Source organism: Heterodontus francisci, chromosome 2, assembly GCF_036365525.1.
Source record: "Heterodontus francisci isolate sHetFra1 chromosome 2, sHetFra1.hap1, whole genome shotgun sequence".
Classification (NCBI taxonomy): Eukaryota; Metazoa; Chordata; class Chondrichthyes; order Heterodontiformes; family Heterodontidae; genus Heterodontus; species Heterodontus francisci.
The window spans coordinates 159,785,123-159,810,066 of record NC_090372.1 but is presented as its reverse complement, the minus strand read 5'-3'; the positions used below and the strand labels follow the sequence as shown (position 1 = coordinate 159,810,066).

General features: G+C 43.7%; 1 protein-coding gene across 2 annotated transcripts in view; it reads right to left on the bottom strand.

The window, feature by feature from the left end:
• The window catches only part of fam171a1 (family with sequence similarity 171 member A1), a 263,890-nt gene that overhangs the window by 166,313 nt on the left and 72,633 nt on the right, over positions 1 to 24,944 (bottom strand). Inside the window, exon 2 of one of the 2 annotated variants that reach the window (XM_068012851.1) lies at positions 12,316 to 12,363. The exons of the other annotated variant lie outside the window; for it this stretch is intronic. The gene's annotated coding sequence lies outside the window, so the exon portion shown is untranslated. The remainder of the gene's footprint in view (positions 1 to 12,315; positions 12,364 to 24,944) is intronic. 2 annotated transcript variants of the gene reach the window in all.

Below are 24,944 nucleotides of genomic sequence, written 5' to 3'. Positions count from 1 at the left end.
TCACCTCAGGGAGAGGAATAACTGTCATTACGCCCAAGAGTTGGTTGATGACAAAGCAGCAGTCAGCAGCGTCTGCAGCCAGACCTCTCCTCAGTTCTGAGTAAAAGTTGAATGGGGCAAGTGGGAATTATTAGGAGAATTACAGGGGCAGAAAACTTTCACAAGAAAAACAAATAAAATGAATATAGAAAATGTACAAACTATGGAATTTATTCTCTGTATAAGACTATGGTCAGCTGATGTTGAGAATCAAGTTTTGGTCCCCTCACATGGTGGGAGATAAAAAGGCCCCGGAAAATGTTCAAAGGAGTGGAACTGGACTGAAACCAAGTCCAAGACCCTTTAGACACCACCATTGGCTAAAAGAGCAAAGGCTTCAGAAAAGTCAGAGGAATGTTGAATGAGGTCTTTAAATAATGAAAGGAATAGAATTGGTCCAAGCTGATAGGCTATTTGATCTGGGAAAGATTAAGAATGACTAGGGGGCATAAGTGGAGGAGAGCTTATGGACATAAACAGTGTTATGGAGAAGTTCAGTTGTGTTGCTGAGATTACTGTTCGTTTAGAATGTTCAGTTCCAGAGAAGGAACAAGGAGTTTTGTTTTTGAGGAAATTTTGTAACAAATTTCAGTTTCAAATAGGTTTCGGAGATGAAAATTTTAATTTTTTCATGGCTTTATGGCATCTGATTAGGCACGATGAAAAGATAAGTTGCTGTGGAGTAACAAGCAAATAGTGTCAAGAAAACCTGCTATGCCAAGAAAACTTACTATTTTTTAATTCATCAATTGCAAACTTACATTAAATGTTTAATGAAACAGAAAGAGCTGGAATTCTACAGTTAACTTTTAAAAAAGCTGGCAGCCAAGATGGCCACTGCAGTTTGCATTTGAACACCTTGCACATTCTAGGACTTCAAAGAGACACATGTATGGTGAGTCTGTACCCGAAACAATGGTTTGCTTTATTCAGTGAACCACAGGAGATTGCTTTTATTAGCAGGACATTCAAAGCCATTCTACCACATTAACATTGAAAGGGCCAACCATTCTAGGTTTAAACGTTCACATCCTGAGGCCTGAGGGACTGAAATTCCTAAACTTGAATCTCATTAGAAGGTTCCAGACAATACACTGAGGTAGTCATGTTCTGATGAAAAGTTACATACCTGAAAACAATTCTGATTCTCTTTCCACAGATGCTGCCTGACCTGCTGAGTAATTTTTTTTATTCGTTCCTGGGATGTGGCCATCGCTGGCTAGGCCAGCATTAACTGCCCATCCCTATTTGCCCTTGAGAAGGTGGTGGTGAGCTGCCTACTTGAACTGCTGCAGTGCATGTGGGGTAGGTACACCTACAGTGCTGTTACGAAGTGTGTTGCAGGATGTTGATCCAGTGACAGTGAAAGAGCGGCAATATAATTCCAAGTCAGGATGGTGTGGCTTGGAGGGGAACTTGCAGATGGTGGTGTCCCCATCCATCTGGTGCCCTTGTCCTTCCAGATGGTAGAGGTCATGGGTTTGGAAGGTACTCCAGTTCAGTTTCTGGTCAATGGTAACCCCCAGGATGTTGATAGTGGGGGATTCAGCAATCGTAATGCCACTGAATGTCAAGGGGAGATGGTTAGATTCTCTCTTGTTGGAGATGGTCATTGCCTGGCACTTTAGAGATACAGCACTGAAACAGGCCCTTCGGCCCACCGAGTCTGTGCTGAACATTTACCACCCATTTATACTAATCCTACACTAATCCCATATTCCTACCACATCCCCACCTGTCCCTATATTACCCTACCACCTACCTATACTAGGGGCAATTTATAATGGCCAATTTACCTATCAACCCGCAAGTCTTTTGGCTGTGGGAGGAAACCCACGCAGACACAGGGAGAACTTGCAAACTCCACACAGGCAGTACCCAGAATTGAACCCGGGTCGCTGGAGCTGTGAGGCTGCGGTGCTAACCACTGCGCCACTGTACCACACCACTTGTGTGGTGCAAATGCTACTTGCTACTTTTCAGCTCAAGCCTGGACATTTTCCAGGTCTTGCTGCATTTCTACATGGACAACTTCAGTATCTGAGAAGTCGCGAATGGTGCTGAGCATTATGCAATCATCAGCAAACATCCCCACTTTTGACCTTATGATTGAAGGAAGGTCATTGATGAAGCAGCTGACAATAGTTGGGCCTAGGACACAGCCCTGAGGAACTCCTGCAGTGATGTCCTGGAGCTCAGATGATTGACCTCCAACAACCACAACCATCTTCCTTTGCGCTAGGTACGACTCTAACCAATGGAGAGTTTCCCCCGATTCCCACTGACTCCAGTTTTACTAGGGCTCCTTGATGCCATACTCGATCAAATGCACCTTGGTGTCAAGGGCAGACACTCTCACCTCACCTCTGGAGTTCAGCTCTTTTGTCCATGTTTGAACCAAGGCTGTAATGAGGTCAGGAGCTGAGTGGCCCTGGCGGAACCCAAACTGAGCATCAGTGAGCAGGTTATTGCTAAGCAAGTGCCGCTTGATAGCACTGTCGGTGACACCTTCCATCACTTTACTGATGAGGTGGTAACTGGCCGGGTTGGACTTGTCCTGCTTTTCGTGTACAGGACATAACTGGGCAATTTTCCACATTGCTGGGTAGATGCCAGTGTTGTAGCTGTATTGGAACAGCTTGGCTAGGGGTGCGGCAAGTTCTGGAGCACAGGTCTTCAGTACTATTGCCGGAATGTTGTCAGGGCCCATAGCCTTTGCAATATCCAGTGCCTTCAGTTGTTTCTTGATATCACGCGGAATGAATCGAGTAAGAGGTCAAATAAGAGGAAAGATAAAAGGGGAGCCTTGTGATCCCTCCTCACCTGATTGTAACAGAAATTTGGGGGCTTGTCCGGGATCGTAACCCAATGATAAATTGGAAGTGGGAAATCAAATTGACCCGGAGCAAAATTTAAAAAAAAACTTCAGTACAGGTATTCTTGTGGTTCTTGCTGCTAGAATAATAACAGGTCCACATTTCTGGCACTTTGTTTTTATTTCAGTCATGTAACTGTCTGTCCATCCTTGTGAAAGCTGGGAGTTTCCCCTTGGACAAAGGAGACAAGCCAGTGACTCATTTTGGGCAGAAGCCAGAAGGGTTGTCTCTCTCCCTCTCTCTCTAGAAGGCCTGGTGGGGGCATGCAAAGCCTAGCTTTTGGTTGCAGGATCCGAAGACACAAACACCAGGGGAAGAAAGCCATCTCCAATTCTGCCTACAAGAAAAGCCTGAACCAGGTGGGCCAGCCACAGACTGCACATTTACCAAGCAATGACTTCAAGAACACAACTTCAGCCAGAAGATAACGGAATCATCCAACCTGACGGACTGTGTATTAATTTTTTTTTTTATTTGTTCTGGACTCTAATCCAACCACAAAATCTACTCCTCATCACTCTGTAATCTATTTACCACTGAAGTGGTAAGCACATCCACTGTTTAAAAAGGAATAAACCCTGTTGAGGTAGGATAAGAGGGGAGCCTTGTGAACCCTCCTCACCTGAGCATAACAGAAATTTGGGGGCTCCTCGTGGACAGTAACCCAACGATAAAATTGGAAGTGGGAAATCAAACTGATTTTATTTAGAGATACAGCACTGAAACAGGCCCTTTGGCCCACCGAGTCTATGCCGACCATCAACCACCCAATTATACTAATCCTACATTAATCCCATATTCCTACCACATCCCCACCTTCCCTCAATTCCCCTACCACCTACCTATGCTAGGAGCAACTTATAATGGCCAATTTACCTATCAACCTGCAAGTCTTCGGCTGTGGGAGGAAACGGGAGCACCCGGCGAAAACCCACACGTTCACAGGGAGAACTTGCAAAGTCCACACAGGCAGTACCCAGAATTGAACCCGGGTCGCTGGAGCTGTGAGACTGCAGTGCGAACCACTGCGCCACTGTGCCACCCCCTGATCCTGAGCAAAATTTTAATAAAACTTCAATACAGGTTTTCCTGTGGTTTTCACTGCTGGAATACTAACAGGTTCACATTCGAGACCAGTACCTTCCTAAGCCAGAGTGAAGTAACTTAGGACTAGTTAAATGCCCTATCTATTGAAGAGTTGAGGAATATAGCTGGGCAGTTAGGGATTACTATCCGTCCAAAGGCTAGGAATTCTGAAATCCTAAAACCTGTGGCCAACTATTTTGCACTTGAAACTGAGGAACAGGAGACAGGCTTAGAGTCAGAAACAGACAGGGTAATGTTAGCAAAGATACAACTTACACAGAGGAGAATAGAAATAGAATTCCAGAGAAAGAGCAGAGAGAGTGTAAAGAAAGGGAAATAGGCAGCGAAAACGAAAGAGCTTTCCAGAAGGAGGAGGAAAGGGATTTAAGGTGGCTCGAACCTACTGGGGGGAAGACCCAATACCCCCAGTAAAGGCACAGCTAGTGAGGGAGCTACCCCTAGCTCAGGACTGAATGCTGAGCTCTTAACATTCTTCCAGCTGATTCCAAAGTTCAATGAAGGGGATGTGGAAGCATTTTTTCTCACTTTTGAAAAGCTTGCAAGACAACTGAAATGTCCAGCACACAACTGGACTCTGTTATTGCAAAACAAACAAACAGGAAAAGCCCATGAGATTTATTCACTGTTATCAGATGAGAGTTCATCAAACTATTAGATGACTAAAAATGCTATCCTGGGCGCATATGAGTTAGTACCAGAGGCGTACCAATAAAAATTCCAAACTCTCCAAAAGCAACCTGAACAAACTTAGCACGAGCTTGAAAAAGTTAAGCAGCTTGCTTTTGACCAGTGGTTATGGGCACTCAAGGTACAGCCCACATATGAAACCTCAGAGGGCTGATCCTTCTCGAGGATTTCAAAAAACTCGCTCCAACTTCCTATTAAAACCCACATTGAGGAACAAAAGGTTTCAAGAGCCAGGCAGGCTGCAATACTGGCTGATGAATTTATGCTTGTACACAAGCCCTTACCCCAGGGAGACCTTTCCCTAGTCACCCCCACAAACCCAAAAAGGATTAAAGGAGGGTGATAGGAGGCTGAACAGCTATGGGTGAGAAGGGAAAGCTGGACACACATTGGACCCTCCTCAGGCCAAAAAGGACAGTGCTGAGTGTAGGGGTGGCACAAAGAACAGTACAGCACAGGAACAGGCCATTCGGCCCTCCAAGCCTGCGCCGATCTTGATGCCTGCCAAAACTAACACCTCCTGCACTTCCGGGGCCCATATCCCTCTATTCCCTTCCTATTCATATATTTGTCAAGATGTCTCTTAAACGTCGCTATCGTATCTGCTTCCACCACCTCCCCTGGCAGCAAGTTCCAGGCACTCACCACCCTCTGTGTAAAGAACTTGCCTTGCACATCCCCTCTAAACTTTGCCCCTCGCACCTTAAACCTTGGGGGAAGGCTAATTATAACAATATTAGGCAGGAACTGAAGAATTTAGATTGGGGGCGGCTGTTTGAGGGCAAGTCAACATCTGACATGTGGGAGTCTTTCAAATGTCAGCTGATTAGAATCCAGGACCAGCATGTTCCTGTGAGGAAGAAAGACAAGTTTGGCAAGTTTCGGGAAGCTTGGATAACACGGAATATTGTGAGCCTAGTCAAAAAGGAAAAGGAAGCATTTGTAAGGGCTGGAAGGCGGGGAACAGATGAAGCACTTGAGGAATATAAAGACAGTAGGAAGGAACTTAAGCAAGGAGTTAGGAGGGCTAAAAGGGGTCATGAAAAGTCATTGGCAAACAGGAGTAAGGAAAGTCCCAAGGCTTTTTATACATATATAAAGAGCAAGAGGGTAACCAGGAAAAGGGTTGGCCCACTCAAGGACAGAGATGGGAATCCATGTGTGGAGCCAGAGGAAATGGGTGAGGTGCTAAATGAGTACTTTGCATCAGTATTCACCAAAGAGAAGGACTTGGTGGATGATGAGCCTAGGGAAGGGAGTGCAGATAGTCTCAGTCATCTCATTATCAAAAAGGAGGAGGTGTTGGGTGTCTTGCAAAGCATTAAGGTAGATAAGGCCCCAGGGCCTGATGGGATCGACCCGAGAATACTGAGGGAGGCAAGGGAAGAAATTGCTGGGGCCTTGACAGAAATCTTTGCATCCTCATTGGCGACAGGTGAGGTCCCAGAGGACTGGAGAATAGCCAATGTTGTGCCTTTGTTTAAGAAGGGTGGCAAGGATAATCCAGGAAATTATAGGCCGGTGAGCCTTACGTCAGTGGTAGGGAAGCTATCAGAGAGGATTATTCGGGACAGGATTTACTCCCATTTGGAAACAAACGAACTTATTAGCGAGAGACAGCATGGTTTTGTGAAGGGGAGGTCGTGTCTTACTAATTTGATTGAGTTTTTTTGAGGAAGTGACGAAGATGATTGATGAAGAAAGGGCAGTGGATGTTATCTATATGGACTTCAGTAAAGCCTTTGACATGGTTCCGCATGGCAGACTGGTACAAAAGGTGAAGTCACACGGGATCAGAGGTGAGCTGGCAAGATGGATACAGAACTGGCTCGGTCATAGAAGACAGAGGGTATCAGTGGATGGGTGTTTTTCTGAATGGAGGGATGTGACTAGTGGTGTTCCGCAGGGATCAGTGCTGGGACCTTTGCTGTTTGTAGTATATATAAATGATTTGGAGGAAAATGTAGCTGGTCTGATTGGTAAGTTTGCGGACGACACAAAGGTTGGTGGAGTTGCGGATAATGATGAGGATTGTCAGAGGATACAGCAGAATATTGATCGGTTGGAGACTTGGGCGGAGAAATGACAGATGGAGTTTAATCCGGTCAAATGTGAGGTAATGCATTTTGGAAGGTCGAATGCAGGTGGGAGGTATACAGTAAATGGCAGAACCCTTAGGAGTATTGACAGGCAGAGAGATCTGGGCGTACAGGTCCACAGGTCACTGAAAGTGGCAACGCGGGTGGATAAGGTAGTCAAGAAGGCATACGGCATGCTTGCCTTCATCGGTCGGGGCATAGAGTATAAAAACTGGCAAGTCATGTTGCAGCTGTACAGAACCTTAGTTAGGCCACACTTAGAATATTGCGTGCAATTCTGGTCGCCACACTACCAGAAGGACGTGGAGGCTTTGGAGAGGGTACAGAGGAGGTTTACCAGGATGTTGTCTGGTCTGGAGGGCATTAGCTATGAGGAGAGGTTGGAAAAACTCGGATTGTTTTCACTGGAACGACGGAGGTGGAGGGGCGACATGATAGAGGTTTTCAAAGTTATGAGCGGCATGGACAGAGTGGATAGTCAGAAGCTTTTTCCCAGGGTGGAAGAGTCAGTTACTAGGGGACATAGGTTTAAGGTGCGAGGGGCAAAGTTTAGAGGGGATGTGCGAGGCAAGTTTTTTTTTTACAGAGGGTGGTGAGTGCCTGGAACTTGCTGCCATGGGAGGTGGTGGAAGCAGATACGATAGCGACGTTTAAGAGACATCTTGACCAATACATGAATAGGAAGGGAATAGAGGGATATGGGCCCCGGAAGTGCAGAAGGTTTTAGTTTAGGCAGGCATCAAGATCGGTGCAGGCTTGGAGGGCCGAATGGCCTGTTCCTGTGCTGTACTGTTCTTTGTTCTTTGTTCTTGTTCTTATCACTGCAGGAGTTCCTCAGGGTCGTGTCCTAGGCCCAACTATCTTCAGCTGCTTCATCAATGACCTTCCTTCAATCATACGGTCAGAAGTGAGGATGTTCGCTGATGATTGCACAATGTTCAGCACCATTCGTGACTCCTCAGATACTGAAGCAGTCCGTGTAGAAATGCAGCAAGACCTGGACAATATCCAGGCTTGGGCTGATAAGTGGCATGTAACGTTCGCGCCACACAAGTGCCAGGCAATGACCATCTCCAACAAGAGAGAATCTAACCATCTCCCCTTGACATTCAATGGCATTACCATCGCTGAATCCCCCACTATCAACATCCTAGGGGCTACCATTGACCAGAAACTGACCTGGAGTAGCCATATAAATACCGTGGCTACAAGAGCAGGTCAGAGGCTAGGAATCATGAGGCGAGTAACTCACCTCCTGACTCCCCAAAGCCTGTCCACCATCTACAAGGCACAAGTCAGGAGTCCAGGACAAAGCAGCCCACTTAATTGGCACCCCATCTACAAACATTCACTCCCTCCACCACCGACGCACAGTGGCAGCAGCATGTACCATCTACAAGATGCACTGCAGCAATGCACCAAGGATCATCAGACAGCACCTTCCAAACCCGCGACCTCTGCCAACTAGAACGACAAGGGCAGCAAATACATGGGAACACCACCACCTGCAAGTTCCCCTCCAAGTCACACACCATCCTGACTTGGAACTATATCGCCGTTCCTTCACTGTCGCTGGGTCAAAATCCTGGAACTCCCTTCCTAACAGCACTGTGGGTGTACCTACCCCACATGGACTGCTGCGGTTCAAGAAGGCAGCTCACCACCACCTTCTCAAGGGCAATTAGGCATGGGCAATAAATGCTGGCCTGGCCAGTGACGCCCACATCCCATGAATGAATAAAAAAAAAAATATATTCTATGTAGAATTTTGGAGGGGGTTTGATAAATTGTCGATGAAAATTGGTAGAGGATTCATGATGATCATCACAAATGAGGAAAGTTTTCAAAATTTAGAGAAAAGGTAGGCCAATACACTGGGCATAATCCTGTCAAAATTAGTATTCTAAGGTCCTCCCCCACCTAGGATATTGGTCTAGCTTAAAACAATACTTTGTGGACCCAAACAGGGATCAGACTAATTTAGATCTTGCCTTGTGTAATGAGATAGGGTTAATTAGTAATCTCATGGTAAGGGACCCTCTGGGAAGAGTGACCATAATATGAAGAATTTCACATCGAGTTCAACAGTGATGTACTCAAATCCACTATCTAGTCAAATTTAAATAAAGCTGATTACATAAGCATGAGGGGAGAGGTGGCTCAGGTGGATTGGGAAATGAAATTAAAAAGGTATGACTGTAGATAAACAATGGCAAACATTTAAAATAAATATTTTAAATTTCTCAACAAATCTACATTCTTTTCAGAAATAAAAATTCCACGGGAAAATTGCTCCATCCATGGTTAACTAATGAGTTTAAGGATAGTTTTAGGTTTAAAGACGAGACTTATAATGTTACTAAGACTAGTAGTAAATCTACAGATTAGGAGAGTTTCAGAAACCAGCAATGGATGATCAAAAAAATGATCAGAGAGAAAATATAGTGAGAGTAAACTTGCAAGAAATATAAAAACAGATTGTAAGTGCTTCTACAAGTATGTACAAAGGAAGAGAATAGCGGAAGTAAACATGGGTTCCTTAAAAGATGAGATGGTAGAAATTATAATGGGGGAATAAGAAAATGGCAGGAACGTCAAAAAAATATTCGGTATCTGTCTTCACAGTGGAAGACACAAAAAACCCAGAAATAATTGGGAACCAAGGGTCTAATGAGATTCAGGAACGTATAGTAATTAATATTAGTAAAGAGCAAAGTACTGGAGAAATTAATGGGACTAAAAGCCAACAAACCCTGGTGTTCTACAGCCTAGGGTTCAAAAAGAGGTGGGTGCAGAGGTCGTGGATGCACTGGTTGTGATCTTCCAAAATTCCCTAGATTCTGGAAAGGTTCCAGTGGATTTGAAGGCAGCAAATGTAAAACTGTTATTCAAGAAAGGAGGGCGAGGGAAAACAGGGAACTACAGGCCAGTTGGTCTGATAAGTTATTACGAAAATGCCAGAATCTATTATTAAGGAATGCAACAGGGCACTTAGGAAATCATAATACAATTAGGCAGAGTCATCGTGGTTTTTTGAAAGGGAAATAGTGTTTGAAAAATCTGTTTCAGATTTCTGAGGACATTCCTCGTAGAGAAGATAAAGGGAAACCAGTGGATGTAGTATATTTGGATTTGCATTTGGCATTTGATAAGGTTCCACAAGAAAGGTTGATACACAAGATAACGGCTCTTTGGGTTGGGGATTTAAAAAAAAAATTTGTTCATGGGATGTGAGCATCGCTGGCAAGGCTAGCATTTATTGTCCATCCCTAATTGCCCTTGTGAAGGTGGTGGTGAGCTATATTCTCGAACTGCTGCAATCCACGTGATATAGGTACAGTCAATACCATTAGGGAGGGAGCTCCAGGATTTTGACCCAGCGACAGTGAACGAATGACAGTAATTTCCAAGTCAGGATGGTGCATGACTTGGAATGTAACTTGCAGATAGTGGTGTTTCCATGTGTCTGCTGCCCTGTTCTTCTTTAGAGGTCATGGGTTTGGAAGGTGCTGTTGAAAGAGCCTTGGTGAGTTGCTGCTGTGCGTCTTGTAGATGGCACACACTGCTGCCACTGTGCACCAGTGGTGGAAGGAGTGAATGTTTAAGGTGGTTAATGGGGTGCCGATCAAGCAGGCTGCTTCGTCCTGGACGATTTAGTTTAGTTTAGAGATACAGCACTGAAACAGGCCCTTCGGCCCACCGAGTCTGTGCCGACCATCAACCACCCACTTATACTAATCCTACACTAATCCCACATCCCCACGATGTTGAGCTTTTTGAGTGTTCTTTAACATCTTATCTGAAAGACAGAACCTAGATTTTTGTGCTCAAGTTTCTGGAGTGGACTAGAACCCTAAACTTCTAACTCAGAGGTAAAAGAACTAAACATTGAGCTACAGCTGACACACATGTGTAGCCAAAAGGAACAGGAGTACTCTGAACCAAGAGTCTTGGTCTCTCAGAAATATTGCAGGCTGCTGGCAGGCCAGGCACAAACTCAGCTGGGACACTTGCTCCTCCCGCCCAGGACCTAGCCGTTGAGTGTCAAGAATTGCATCAGGATGCCTGATCAGCACCCACAGCTCGCAGATGAGGCTCGAGGTCCAATTTCCAGCAAGCCCTGGGCATCTGTTCCAGCAATTCACCAATTTTGTGCCAGTTTCTGGCACTTATTTTTCAGTCATTACATCTATCTCTTTCACCCTCCTTTGTTTACTTGATTTGCATGAAATAGCTCACTTACTTTCCAGTTTTGAAGAGTCCCATACTCTTTACTCTACCAATGCTGATGGAGCTGTTCCACATTGCCAGCATTTTTAGTTTTTACTTCAGATTTCTAGCCATTGCAGTTCCTCTTTATTTGAAATTGCAAGTTCAAAGTCATCTACCTGTATTAATAAGAATTCACTCGACTGTTCAGCTTCCTCATACCAGCAACACTAACTCCTGAGCCTGCTTCGTGAAATGGGGTCCAAAGGATTCCCCATCAGGCAAAATATTCAAAACAAAACATTAAAACATACATTCTACATTGTTTTCCAAAAGAAGCACAGATGGTGAGAATTCGTCCACGTATTGTAATATAATACACTTTCCATACTTAAACACACGCTCATTCAATCCAGTCTGCCATGCTGACATGACATATGGAGAATGAGCTTTATTATGACACAGACAGGCATGAAATTTCACCCCAACCTTCGCCTGAATAACATTAAAAAAAAATTACAATCCCTCTTCTGCGTGATTTCCAAACAAAAACAAAGAAACAGTGCAGCATGTGCCAAAGTTCAGAATAATAATAAAATTTGCATAACCTAAAGCTTTGTAATATGGGTGAAAATAGTTTCTTTACTAAAGCATTAATTTCACAATTTCTGTCAAGCAAATGTATAAAATTGATCCTGGTACAGTGAAACAATCCTCTCCCAAAACAAATTTTGCCTTATAAAGTTTCATCACATTGTGTGGGATATTTTGAGATATCTCAATGACTTGCTATGAAATGCAATGAATTATGTATGCAAATAGTGACCATTCTGTGACAGCAATGAGAAATAATTTTTTGATAAAGTTCACCAAGACAGGAATATTTTCAGGACACGGGTAACTCTGCTCTTCTTTTTAAAAGTGCCATAGAATCTTTAACATTTGGGTGAACCACTGCAACAGACAGATGTGGTCTTGGTTTACTCACACAAAGAACAGATTAAATATTGTTTTAGGCCAAATATTACAGCATGATTGTTTACTTATTGGGCATACCACAACATATAATATCTACTATAATAAAAGCAAAGTGCTGGAAATACTCAGCAGGTCTGGCAGCATCTGTGGAGACAGAAGCAGAGTTAACGTCAGTGACCTTTCATAATATCTACTGTTGTAACTGGCCTTTGCAAAAGCTACCAAGAACATTGCAAAACAATCAAATAACAGCCTTAGGAGAGTTTGTCCAATTTTAAACCCAGTCATCTCAGATTTAACACTAGTGCAGTGACACTCACATCATCATTCTTCCTGGCCTCTTAAGAACGGATGCTTTTGTTCAGTAACTGAAACAGATAAATTTAAAATAATGCACTAAATTTGAGATTTTTGATCAATCTAGGAGTGATTAACAGATATGAAAAAGTAATATTAAAAAGTCATCAGAATGGAAAAAAATAAAGTGACGTCAACAGAACCCCATATTTTTGTGAGCATAATTTCCAGTTGTTAAAAAAGTCAATGATTGTTTGAAAATAAAGGCTACCTAATCTCATCTCAATTGTGGGAAAACTGAAGTCCATGATACAGGATAAAATTTATGAACAGTTAGAAAAGCACAGGAAAATTTGGGTCAGATATGTAAAGGGCAAGTCATGCTTGACTACATTAATTGATTTTTTGTGAGAAAATCACGAAGGATGTATAAATAAAAATAATGCAACTGATGTTCTTATAGAATTTATAACACAGAAGGAGGCCACATCATCCATTGTGCCCGTGCCAGCTCTAGCTCTGAAACTGGAGCTACCTATTCTAATCCGGTTCCCCTGCCCCATCTTTGCATTCTACAGAATAATTACTTTTAATATATTGTGATGAAGACCCCACCAGCCACGAATGAGGCATATTAATTTCGTCATATAAACATTAATTTTAAACTGTTGCTGGAGTGAAGAGATGAATTGTTTAAAGCAGTGGCTGAAAAAATTTGCATTCTAAGAGACAGTTGCCCAGAAATTGCCTGTGGAATTCTCTACCATGGAAAGCAGTTGAGGCCAAATCATTAAATATATTCAAGAAAGCGTTAGATATAGTTTTAGGGCTAATGGGATCAAGGAATACGGGGAGAAAGCGGGAATAGGTTACGGAGTTTGGATGATCAGCCATGATCGTATTGAATGGCGGAGCAGGCTCGAAGGGCCGAATGGCCTACTCCTGCTCCTATGTTTCTATGAAAAGAAAATGGAACTGCTCCCTGATCCAATTAAACCAAATGGATTTTGATCACCAGACACTGACGATGGAACAAGCCAGCATTCCATTCCCCCCACCACCACTGCAGGTGTCTATTAAGATGAAAGGAATCCACAAAAACGCAGGAAAGTGTGTTATAAAACAACTCGTCACATGACTAACCTGCTGGCCCAGGGTTTTTGAATTGCGCTCACAGGACAGGTTGAAGTCAGAGACTGCTCTGAAGACAACTGATAAGGAAGGTCTCTCTCCCTGGCTCTCTCTCACAAATTTTCAGATCTACTGAAGTCACTTACACCTCAAGAGAGAAGACTCCTACATCGAAACAAGTTTGAAAGCATGCACTGGGCCCCAACGAAACAGCAAGATTTAACTGCAATCAAAGACTCTACATTGAACTCAAAGGACAGTAACTGACCTCCAGTTATTGCTTCCAACTTTTCCCCTTTATTCTTGCTCCTTTACTGTCTCTATCTTCGTGTGTGTTTATCGCGTATGCATGCTGGCGTGGTCGCATAGCGTAGTCATAGTAGTTTTAACCGAATTAGAGTTTTAATGTTAATAGATTTAAACAAGAAAGGTGCAAGCTTAAGAAAACCTGTCTGGTTGATTTCTTTGCCTTACAATTGGAGAGCAGTGAACAAGGATTCACTGAGAGGGAGCTAAAAACACGGTGTTTTAAAAATTAAACCCTGTTACGGTCAAACCAGGCAAAGGTGGAGAGGGGACCCCTTTCTCACCTGGTCACAACAATATCTATCACTGCATCTCTCTCAGAATATACAGTATCCATATGGATTTTCAAGAGGCATTTGATAAAGGTGCCACACAAGAGATGCATTACAAAATCAAAGGTATTAAGGTGGAATGTAGCTGCATGGATGAGAAATAGCTGGGGCGCATACAGCAAACTTCATGGAGGGAAATGGATGTTTTTGGATTAGTAGAATTATGGGTAGTGGTGTGCCCTAGGGATCTGTGCCAGGATCTCATTTTCAATTTATATGAATAATTTAGAGATAGGCACAAGAGGAATGATAACTACAACAAGCACTCTAGGCTCTGGCTTAGAAAAAGACTGCCAGAGACTGATTGTATCATCAAGAAATGTAAGAGATTTGGATAAATACCTACAGGAAAAAAAAGTAAGGAGAGATGTTATACAATATGATATCTCCTAGCGCCTGGGCTGGCTAGATGGACCACTACGGTGATTTCCAGTCATTCACATTCCTATATTAAAATTTGTTATCAAAGTCAAATTGGAGGCTTGGCAAATGGTGAGGAAGAATGCAAGAAATAGCACAGATAGAATGCTTTAGTAGAGTGGGAAGATACAGTTCAATGCAGAGAAATGTGAAGTGGTACATTTTTGTGGAAAACAATATTCCAAAGAAATAGATTCTGAATAGAGGAAGAGAGAGATCTGCAAATACATTAAGCTTTAAAAGGTAAGAAAGCAGATAGGAAAGAAAAATAAGCTTCTTAGTTTTGCATACAGGATCACTGAATGTAAAAATAAGGAACTGATCTTGAAGCTGTACACACCCATTTGTCAAAAAGTATTTTGTGGCAGTGTTACTTACCAACCCACATATGAACCTGGACTTCACTGCATGGCAGAATCACAATGCAGAAGTAGGGTCAGTTCACAATTCATCAGTAAATTAGTTTGCCTTTTCCAGTAAGATGAGGTTGGTTAGCTGCTCTAGCAGCCGATTGCTCTGGTTAGGACCTATTTGGGGTGCGAGTTTTAATTCAAACTAACCAATGAGAGTTGTTTATGTTTTTTAAAAAAATCAAAATGAAATTTCAATCCAAATGAAGTAAATAATTAAGAGTAGACTATTGGGGTAATTTTAATTTAATCTGCCTCAGTTTCTCACTGGGCAGTCAGATTGGCTGCCTGTTTTACATGCCACGCGAATTAAGTCAAGGGAAAGTAAAACCAGTCGTGGTGTAAAACAGGTGACTGATTTAATCGCATCAGTTTCCCCACCAGACAGGTTCAGTTAAAATTACCCACTATAAATCAAAATAACCAAAAAGAAACATTGGGGGAGGGGGCACAAGCTTTAGTTTGAACAAATAACACTCTGCCATTACTGTGTGTGTTTAGACTAGTTCCTTGCTCCTACCATTTCAAAACACAGCGGGAAACACATGCACTGGGCGTCATCCAACCTCCACAAAATGTTTTTGAGCAAAATGGCTTTGTATTAATACTTATAAGTGCACAGTGCAAGATCCTGATTAATTATTGCCAGTTAATGACTATGATACATTCATTAACTTCTGGCAACAATTGGATTAAGGTGTAAATTTGAAATTCTAAGAGCCAACGGAATGGAGAAAAACAATGCCATAATACGGTCAGGGCAAATTCCAAATTCATGTCAACAAAAGGACACAGTAGGCCAGAGGCCTGCAGCCATTACATTTTGTACTTCTTATGTTTTTGAAATTTTACTTCTGCCTTGCTTTTGCTTTGCTTTTTTAAAAACCTGTATTAAACCTCTAGTGAATTTTTAAAGGTTACTTTGTGGACATTGATTTCAAACAAAGTGTGACTGGACTCTCATTAAGTCAAGTAATTAATTATGTAATCAATGGCAATCAGTGTTGACTATGAACTTGTTTTTCCGCCCCCCCCACCCCAAGAACTTTTTCCTTTAGTTTTCGTGATCAAGCCAGGTCATGCACAGCTGTTGTTCTGTCTAAACTACTGTTTTTCTCTTCTTGAAAATAACTGTTGCTTTCCCATTGTTTTAGCAGAAGTCAGTTCTTATGGTATTTGATGACCTTTGAACTAAAAACCAGGACAATGGATAACCTTGCATATGGAGTGATATCAGAAGATGGAGTTTAATTGATGGATAGTATAACCTAATTGATGGCAGGAGAGAGACACCATCAAAGGGCACTTGGAAAAATTGAAGGTAATCAGACAGACAGAGTCAACATGGTTTTGTGAAAGGGAAATCATGTTTAACCAATTTAGTGGAGTTCTCTGAAGAAGTAACATGCTGTGGATAAAGGGGAACTGGTGGATGCACTGTACTTAGATTCCCAGAAGGCATTTGATAAGGTGCCACATCAAAAGGTTATTGAGAAAATAAAAGCTCATAGTGTAGAGGGTAACATTTTAGCATGGTTAGAAAATTGGGTAGCTAACAGGAAACAAAGAGTAGGCATAAATGGGTCATTTTCTGATTGACAAGATGTAATGAGTGGTTTGTCACAGGTATCTGTGCTGGGACCTCAACTTTTTACAATTTCTTTAAGTGACTTCGATGAAGGGACTGAAGGTATGGGTGCTAAATTTTCTGATGACACAAAGATAGGTAGGAAAGTAAGTTGTGAAGAGGACATGAGGAGGCTACAAAGGGATATAGATAGGTGAAGTGAGTGGGCAAAGAACTGGCAAATGGAGTATAATGTGGGAAAGCGGAAAATTATCCATTTTGGTAGGAAGAATAAAAAAAAGCATATTATCTAAATGGTGAGAGATCACAGAGCTCTGAGATGCAGAGGGATCTGGGTGTCCTAGTGCATGAATCACAAAAGGTCAGTATGCAGGTACAGCAAGTAATTAGGAAAGCTAATGGAATGTTATCAGATATTGTGAGGGGAATAGAATACTAAAGTAGGGAGGTTTTGCTTCATTTATACAAAGCATTGGTGAGACCACATTTGGAGTACGGTGTACAATATTTGTCTCCTTATTTAAGAAAGAATGTAAATGCGTTGGAAGCAGTTCAGAGAAGGTTTACTAGACTAATACCTGGAATGGGCGGGTTGTCTTATGAGGAAAAGTTGGACAGGTTTGGCTAGTATCTGCTGGAGTTTAGATGAGTAAGAGGCGACTTGATTGAAATATATAAGATCCTATGGGAGAATCTAGAACTAGGGGTCACTTTTAAAAATAAGCAGTTGTCCGTTTAAGACAGATGAGGAGAAATTATTTCTCTGAGGGTTGAGAGTCTTTGGAACTCTCTTCCTCAAAAAGCGGTGAAAGCAGAGTCTTTGAATATTTTAAAGGCAGAGGTAGATAGATTCTTGAAAAGCAAGGGGTGAAAGGTTATTGTGGTTAGGCGGGAATGTGGAGTTGAGGTTACAATCAGATCAGCCATGATCTTATTGAATACTGGAGCAGGCTCAAATGGCTGAGTGGCCTATTCCTGCTCCTAATTTGTATGTTTGTACGTATCACAGAATAATACAGTGCAGAAGAGGCCTTTCGGCCCATCGAGTCTGCGCCGATGCATTAAAGCACCTGACCTGTCTACCTAATCCCATTTGCCTGCACTTGGCCCATAGCCTTGAATGTTATGACATGCCAAGTGCTCATCCAGGTACTTTTTAAAGGATGTGAGGCAACCTGCCTCTACCACCCTCCCAGGCAGGGCATTCCAGACCGTCACCACCCTCTGGGTAAAAAAGTTCTTCCTCAAATCCCCCTTAAACCTCCCGCCCCTCACCTTAAACTGGTGACTCCTCGTAACTGACCCTTCAACTAAGGGGAACAGCTGCTCCCTATCCACCCTGTCCATCCCCCTGATAATCTTGTACACCTCAAATCAGGTCACCCCTCAGTCTTCTCTGCTCCAGTGAAAACAACCCAAGCCTATCCAACCTCTCTTCATAGCTTAAATGTTCCATCCCAGGCAACATCCTGGTGAATCGCCTCTGCACCCCTTCCAATGCAATCACATCCTTCCGATAATGTGGTGACCAGAACTGCACACAGTACTCCAGCTGTGGCCTTACCAAAGTTCTGTACAACTCCAACATGACCTCTCTGCTTTTGTAATCTATGCCTCCATTGATAAAGGCAAGTGTCCCATATGCCTTTTTCACCACCCTATTAACCTGCCCTTCTGCCTTCAGAATGTATGTATGTTCGAAAGCTAGGGTGCTGTGCTTTTGTACACAAACTAATTGACAAAGCTCTGCTCTTTACTTCTGGCTGCTCGTGACATATCTAATATCAGAAGAGAACAGAACATTCTGTCAGTTCATTCTTATTGGAAGTTCAACAGACCACACAAGTTTTTAAAATCACGATTAAAAACTAATTTTATGCTGACTGTAGTCAGACTCCAGTTGACATCCATTTGATTTCTAAAGCCAAATCTTTCAAGTGGTCAGTACAAAAACTCACCAAACTGATACACAATGTGCAGCACAACTAGTAGAAATCAAAGTTTAAAAAAAACATTTTATACTAAGGGTGGACATGGAACTTCAGAATGATCTTTCTCTAACCTCATTCAGTTCTTTCTTTTAAGGCTGTGCTTGCTGACAACACAGCCACTAGGTGGCGCTGTACTAGCACATGCACAAATGCAGCCTGTTCCACTGAACCATCAATGTCTGCGACGTTCAGGCAGCTGCCAGGTTTAAAGACGGCACTGCTCAATTTATCACAGAAAAACAACTTCAACCCATGGCAGCACACAATGGACATATTTGATACTCAGAATGTTGCGCTGTTTAGAAGAACAGCACCACTGACAGTGCTGCATACCCTCCACAATTCAGTCAGCTTTCCATGCCATCCCGCTTTCCGGCCGCTCGCTCCCCGCCTCCCCCCACCAATCCTGCTCTCTGGCCGCTTGCTTCCCGCTTTCCCCCCTCCCCACCCCCATCCTGCTCTCTGGCCGCTCACTCCCTGCTTCACCCCTCCATCCCGCTCTCCGGCCGCTTGCTCCCCGCTTCTCTCCTCCCCATCCCTCCTGACGCTAGCTCTAGGCCGCGGTGCTTCCCTCCTCTCGGCCACTCATTCCTTCATTGCCCCGTCACTCCTTGCGGCCCGCTTTGCTTCTTTGGGCGGCATGTTGGGGAACGACTGAATGTTGGAGCGAGTGGCCTACAGCTAGCATCTGGAGGGATTGGTGGTGGGGGGGGGGGGGGGAGGGATAGTGGCGAACGAGTGGCCGGAGGGTGGGGAGAGAAAAAGAGTGAGGAGCGAAAGACCTGGAGTGAGTGGCTGGGGATTGGGGGGGGGGGGGGGAGGGGGAGCGAGAAGAGCATTTTCCTGCCCATGCGCCATGTAGTCCTGGCAAGACGTAGGCTGCACATGGGCAGCATCTCAGAGCACAGGAGACTGTTTGCACATGTACGCAGCTTGGAGCTCTGATGACTTCAGCGGGCCGCTGCGTTGTCAGGAGTTACTTTGTTCCTTTAATCATATGTGTTTTTATTTATTCCCCCTCCACTACTAAGCTACATACAGCTATGTCCCCGAGCTCGAAGTAAATCATAGGATTATGCATCTAACACAACAAAAACACATCAAAATTATGGTTCCCTACTAAAAATGTAACACTCCCTCTGCATACAAGCAGAAATACATAGAATGCCCTCTCCAGCACATCATCTATTCCACAGACCTGGAGTGGTGATGACCACAAGTATACAGGACCCCTCTGCCTCTCTCCCTATTCCTCACTGCCACACCTCCCCACCCATCCCCTGGCAAACCTAAATTGTCTCGAGTGCTAAAATTGTTATGCCAAGAAAATTGGATGCTTTAAATGTACTAAATCTGCAGGAATTATGCAATCGAAACATACAAGGACCTCAAATGTATTCTTAAATGTACACTTCCATAAAATGTGAATGTACACTAGATATACAACAGCATCATTAAAATATGCAATTGCTACATAGTGGATATATTTGAGAACCCAATAAAAAAAGAAAAAAGGAATACAGAAAGGAACCAAGGAGTTACTGGATAAATTATAAGTGAGTCAGGTCTGTAACTCTTTTCTATCAGTGCCCTTCATGTGTGAATAGGCTCTGCATTACTACTTCCTGGGGAGCTATTGCCCCTTATGTTATGCTTAAGGAGGGAACTAAAATGGTACTTGAAAGCAATTGATTCTCATGCTTTAGCACAACATTTGATTAATCATTAATTACTCCTTTATTGCAGCCCACTGATTTTTCTTCTGTTGGAGGGCCATTATCTTTGTTAACAGTTTGCTTTCAGCAGCTCTAAGGCAAAAGTAACCTGGAGAAGAGAAAAGTTTCAAGTAACCCTATTAGTCTCACAATAAATTGTCATCTCTCAATCCCAGCGTTTAGGAACTAAATTAAAACGCTCCCCTATTTAAAAGTCTTTGACCAATTAATAAATAAGGAACCAGTAATGTAGATCCTCTTGCATGATACAATGGAAATATCTAAATCAAATCATATTCATTAACTAAAAGACTCATGTTTTGTTGCAATCATCTTCAGTATTTACATAGCAGCAAAAATATTAAAATCACATTGCTACTCTATTATATCTTTTCAATATTACACTGACCCGAAACGTTAACGCTGCTTCTCTTTCCACAGATGCTGCCAGACCTGCTGAGTGGTTCCAGCAGTTCTTGTTTTTATTTAAAATATACACCTCTTTCAGAAATCTAAATAATGGAACAATTACTCGAAGTAGAACTGAAACTGTCAGACACTTCTGTTAGAACAGTAAGTATTCAATGTACTCAATAAATTCATCTCATTAGTGAAATAAAACCGATTGGCACACAATGCAGAGAAGAGGTGTGGATTTCTACAATTGAAAAAGGCACATGTCATCACGTGCACATCCTAGCAGCCTGATTCAGAACACTACTGGTAGAAATGGCCTTAATGAGCTCACTTAATGTGCTTCCTCATTCCAGGCATTCTTTAAAAAAAAGTACAAAGATAATGGCACTCAACAGAAGAAAAATCAGTGGGCTGCAATAAAGGAATAATTAATGATTAATCAAGTGTTGTGCAACTCGAGATTTTCTAGAGCCTGCTCTCAATACCACAGCTGATATCAAGGGAGGAATTTTCCTTTCGCGGGGTGGGTCTCAATGTCAGGGGAAACCAATACCGAGATCCCCGCGGCCCCTCTTCTAAGGGAGCCCCACCGAATTTAGTGCCAATCAGGCAATTAACTGGACAGCGTTAGGCCTTCCATAGGTTTAGAGCCTCGATACCAGAATTCCCAGCCTTGCAGAGCTGCCAGAGGCTGGTGGCTGCAGCGCCACCAGAGAGGCGGTGGCTGCTGCTATAGCTGCAGCGACCAGACACTGAGGGGCGTTGCTGGAACCAAGATTAAGGTAGGTCAGGGCAGGAGGGGTGTCACCGAGTGGGAGTCGCAGGGGAAGGGGAGGAGGGGGTTGGTAGCAAGGGCAGGGGGTGGCTCTCACCGACCCCCTTCTCGATGCCGGGTCCCTCGTTCAGGCACTAAGTGCCTTTGAATGAGAGGACCCCTGCCCCCCCAAGCTCGGAAGCAGGCCGCACGGTTTTTCATGCCATACTTCTCTTGCGATGGCAGGGCTGCCTGCCACACATGTAATTGCGGCTGCAGCAAGAAGAGGCTCTTAATTGGGGGTTAATTACCCAGTTATGGGCCTCAATTGGCAGCGAGATGGGAAGACTCTTCACAGGCCTTCCCGCCCCAGAATAAATTTCAGCAGAGATGGGATTATGGCAGCGTCCCCCCCCCCCCCCCCCGCCATCAATTTTTCTTCTTTTTGAAAGGCCTTCTCAAAAATTGTGACTAGCACAATAAACATCTGATTGCCCAAGACATTTGCTCCTTCCTAACTAAGTGGACCATACTCTTACACAACAGGGACACTGGGCTGCATTTTATTTGTAAACGGAAACAGTGGCGGACCCGCCGCGAAATTCAGCACGGTGGCTCATTTAAATGGCCGGGTCGGATAGCCCACCCCGATGATATGGAGGGGGTGGGCTGGCTGTCCCCGGCAATAGTGATAGGCGCCATTGCGCAGGCAGCGACGCCATTTTTAAAGGCCTTTGAGCCCTTCTATTTAAACATTTAAAGGTATGGTCATTTAAAATTGATTCCAAAAAAAATTAAATATGTTTCTAGCCCCTCTCCCACCCCCCCCAATAACCATACAATTCGTTCACTGCCCTCTCCCTGACAAAATACTTACCTCATGCACATGACCTTTCTCCTCCCCCACAGTTCATAAACGAGTAATGAGTAATGTGATATATGAATTTCAATGCCAGTGTGATGCTAGGTGTATAGGACGTACGCCCCAAAGACTGGAGGATCATATCAAACAACATGTCCCTTCCGCTGTTCGCAACGGGCAAGGTACGGGCAGTAGCCAACCAGCCCGTGCTTGCAAAGCTCAAAACACAGTGTCCAACATTAGATGTGATTCAACGATTGGACAACTTTTGCTAAATAATCCACAGTGTGCTAAGAATTATGCTGACAACCAATTTAAGATAGTCAGTAGGGCTCGCAGTGTGGCGCATTTGTGCGTACTGGAAGCTACATATATTAATACACAGGGCCCTGTTCTTTGCAGACAGAAAGAATACGTACAAACATTGTGCCTGTTTCGCTGAACCAAATGAGTGACAGCCATTCGCTGGTTCATTCCTCAGGGCAATGTCTTGACCAGAGTCAATCTGCCTGGTTTGAATTTCAAACAAAGCTTGACAGTTAACTGTCAGTCACCATAAACTGGTGCTTTCGGCATGGCAACACCTCTAGCGTTCACTTGCCAACCAATCAGCACTCTCCTCTCATGCAGTATAAGTTGTTGTTTTCCCTTACATTAGTTATTCTTGCGAGCGTCTTGGTGAGTGCAAGACGAAAAGCTTCGAGAACATGTCTCTATTTTCAGTAATACTCAAGTTCATAAACTGTGAATTTTACCCCTTCCCACTATCCCCTGCATCATTCAGATGAGTCCGACCCCACTCCCCCCACCCCATCCCGCACCTAAATACTTACCTGCTCCCCCCTCCCCACCAGGGTTATTCCTCAGATCCCCGGATGGGGTTCTGAAGGCACAGGACTGCTGGCCACCGGTAGCAATATCTCTCCGGGACGGCGAGGGCAGGTAAGTAATTAATTTATTTAAATAAATTTACCTATGCAAATTTGGCTCCCGTCACTGAGCGGCGGGGGGCCACCAGGAGTCCTCACAATATTGGGCCGGGCCACGCCGGTGTTGAGGCCCATGGTGGGCCTCTGCTGGAGGCATTTTCCGGCCCCCCACCCCACCCCATCACGACCCCTGACATCGGGTGGGGGGGGGGGGGGGATGTAAAATTCACTCCTCAGTTTGCAAGTACCCACTACCTAGTGTTCAAAGGACCCCCCATCATTGAAATATTAACTTGCCTACCTTTAAAATGTAGGGTCAACAAATAATTTCTTCAAAATAAATAAATTTGCTCAGAAACAAAATGGTGTGAGCACATAAAGGGCAAGTACGTATATTTTCCTTTTTTGCTAAGTCTGGTAGCTCCATGTGTGGGTCACAACAGCAAGAGCATCTGCAGGCTATTCAACCAGAGGCAGTATCATGTGCAAGCCTGTTTGTATCTTTATCCCAACTAGAATTATCTGCTATAACCATATTTCTCTTAAGAGATGGGATTAGAGGTGATAGCACTGGCACAATGGACTGAATGGAGATCATTGGATGGTGGTCAGAAGCAGGAACATTGACCACAGACTTTGATAATCCAATACAATCTCCTCCTTGAATTATACAGCATAATAGGAAGCTTTTCTTCTCATTGCGTCTGTGCCACTCTTTGAAAGATCTATCCAGTGTCACACCCACAGCTCTACAGACTTTAAGTAGATATCCACTTCCCTTTTTTGAAAGTTGCGATTGAATTTGCTTCCATCACCTTTTCAGGCAATGCATTCCAGATCGTAACAGCTTTCTCCTCATCCGTCCCCTGACTTGTTTTTGCCATTTATCTCAAATCTGTGTTCTCTGGTTAGCAACTCTCCAGAAAGTGGAAAGTGTTTGTTCTTATCCACTATCAAAACCCCTAGTAATTTTAAATCTCAACCTTAATTCAAAGTTGCTCAATTCAATAGAGACCAACATTTGCAAGTTCTCCCTGTGACCGCGTGGGTTTTCGCCGGGTGCTCCGGTTTCCTCGCACCGCCAACGACTTGCAGGTGATAGGTAAATTGGCCATTGTAAATTGCCCCTAGTGTAGGTAGCTGGTAGGAAATACGGGATTACTTTAGGGTTAGTATAAATGGGTGGTTCTTGGTCGGCACACACTCGGTGGGCCAAAGGGCCTGTTTCAGTGCTGTATCTCTAAATAAATAAATAAATATTTAAAATGCCAATCAATTTTTTTGTTAAGTTCTTTCATGGGATGTGAGCATTGCTGGCTAGGCCAACATTTATTGTCCATCCCTAGTTGCCTTATCCTGTCTCGAGATGCAGAAATCAACAAGCGCATGGAAAGGCTTCCACTGCTATGTCCAGACTGGCCAAGAGAGTGTGGGAAAACGGCGCACTGACACAGAACACAAAAGTCCGAGTGTATCAAGCCTGTGTCCTCAGTACCTTGCTCTATGGCAGCGAGGCCTGGACAACGTATGTCAGCCAAGAGCGACGTCTCAATTCATTCCATCTTCGCTGCCTCCGGAGAATACTTGGCATCAGGTGGCAGGACCGTATCTCCAACACAGAAGTCCTCGAAGCGGCCAACATCCCCAGCTTATACACACTACTGAGTCAGCAGCGTTTGAGATGGCTTGGCCATGTGAGCCGCATGGAAGATGGCAGGATCCCCAAAGACACATTGTACAGCGAGCTCACCACTGGTTTCAGACCCACCGGCCGTCCATGTCTCCGCTTTAAAGACG